Below are 2,491 nucleotides of genomic sequence, written 5' to 3'. Positions count from 1 at the left end.
CATTATGCATTCCGTAAGTCAATTGTTTTCAAGGAACTCTCCCTTGTACTATCCGTAAACATCTTTTTCATAACGTCATCTCCTGTAGCGAGAGCGCATATTGCCGCCTTTTTTTAAATTCAGTTTTAATTTAATTTTGTTAGTAGGCTTATTGCAACTCATTTGCCTGCCCTGACTAATTTTCTATACGAGTAATTTACAGTAGTTATTTGCGTCCTTCATTGTCATGCATCCTTTACTCCGAGAGTTTTATTGTTTCTAAAGGGATTCAGGAAAATTCTTGATAACCAATAGGTGCCTATGAATAAGAAGGGTTAAAATGTCATTCCGCATCATTTACACTGTTCCCGTTTCTGATAAAATTTTTGAAACTATCAAATATGTGATTTTTTGAGTTAAATTATCCGTTTTCCTAGTGTCTTTGTCCGTTTCACAGTATGGCTTTCGATCTTGGAAATCTACAATTTTGGCTGTAGAGTCCATAGTTAATTATATCATTAATGCATTTGATGAGAAGGAATCAGGCTCTGTGTTTGGCCCAGTACTTTTAATCATCATGATAAATGATTTGCCCTGTAATATGAAATCTACATATGTGCTAACCAATCTAAAAATGTGCTAACCATAATATAACCTAACTGATACCATTTTGAGTCACCTGGAATTTTCCATGTATACCTGCGTCTTTTGTGGTGTCTAAACCAAGTGTTGGTGATGACTAACCCCTGTCTCCTACCGAACTCAATTGCTTTCTCCACACAGCCATTCCTCGTACCTAAACCGTAGTCCCCCACCTCATCACCATCTCTTCCTTTGCCTATGATAGCATTGCATTCCAATCCCCCATCACTATCTAATGTTTCCCTGCAGGAACACATGCGATTATGTCCTCTAAGTGATCGTGTATCCTATTGACCTTTTCCTCCTCATAATTGCTTGGTGGCATGTATACCTGAACAATAACCAAGTTTGCCCGTTCTGCTCTTTTATCTCTCCAAGTAATTTTCTATCCATTGCTTGTTCTATATTGACCCCACTTCTTCTTACCTCTTTATTCAATATTATGGCAACCCCTCATGGGCTCTCATCCCCACCGCTGTATATTATTCTACAACTATCACCCGGTAATCCCCACTATCCTTCCATCTCAACTCACATCATTGGTCGTTCAATCCTAAGATTAGTTGACTGCAGCCCTCCACCCTACCTTATCTGATGCTAATTGGCTTACTTCCTTGTATTTTTAGCAATGTACTTTCTTCTTTAGTTGTCCCATGCATTTATCCTTTGGCCTTCCTCTTGGGACTTGTCCCTCTTATTTTTCCTTCAATTATATTCTTCACAAATCCATTGTGCCTCAGGGTGTGGCCATTCCATTTGGTTCATCTTTTCTCTATGGTGTTCCATAAAGTCCATTATCCGTCTATTCTTCTGTATACTTCTTCATTTCTTATTTTATCAGTCCATTAGATCTTAAGCATCCTCCTCCAGCACCAGATATTGTAGGCTCCAATTCTTTTCTGATGGTCTATGCTTCTGATCCACAGAGTGCCATGCTCCATACAAACTTTTTCACACATTGTTTCCTCATCTGTAGTTCTATCTTTTTTGAACACAGCAGTTGTCTTTTCATTGTGAATGCTCTCGTAGGTTGAGCTATTCTTCGCTTGATGTTCGTAATACTTCTCCCATCCCATGTGATGGTACTTCCGAGATAGCTGAAGGAATCAACTTGCTCTAACGTTTTGTCCTTCCAGTGTGACTACTGTATTCCGCTTCTCTCTTCCACATCCTAGGATTTTAGTCTTCGCTTTGTTTATATTATGATATATCTTTGTAGAACTTGATCCAATGCATTTAGTGGCCTCTGACTATCCTCCTGGTTTTCTGCTATCATTGCAAAGCATAGCATGTTTATCACTACTCCATTGATCCTAATTCCATTTAATCCAATACCTAGTACTTCTCTAATTGCCTCCTTCAGGTACATGTTGAACAATGCAGGTGATAGGTTGCATCCTTGTCTAACTCATTTGTTAATTTTAGCCTCTATATGGCTTCGATCTCTCATTTGCATCGTGGCTACTTACTTTTTGTATAGCTGGTAGATTTTTCTTATGTCATTGTAATCTATTCATAAGTTTTTCCAGCAGTCCAAATATCTAGTTCCATTCCATATTGTCGAAGGCTTTCTGCAAGTCCACGAATTGCCACATACAGTAGCTTGTTCATATGCATTGTTTTCTCTACAATGATTCTCAGACAGAGTATGCTTCCCTGGTTCCTCTGTTCTTCCTTAAGCCAAATTATTTTCCAATAAGTAATCTTCAATTTTCCTTTCCATCCTTCTACTTATTATTATTTGCATAAGTCTTTTCTATGCATGCAAGACTCAAATTCGGTGTTCCTCACATTTCTCTGTCCAAGTCTTTTCTGGTATTGTGATCATCACACCCTTTTGAAAGTCTTCAGGAAGTCTTCCGTCTTTGTA

Source organism: Hetaerina americana, unplaced genomic scaffold (assembly GCF_022747635.1).
Source record: "Hetaerina americana unplaced genomic scaffold, ioHetAmer1.1.p SCAF_4, whole genome shotgun sequence".
NCBI lineage: Eukaryota > Metazoa > Arthropoda > Insecta > Odonata > Calopterygidae > Hetaerina > Hetaerina americana.
Note: the sequence above shows the minus strand (reverse complement) of the source record.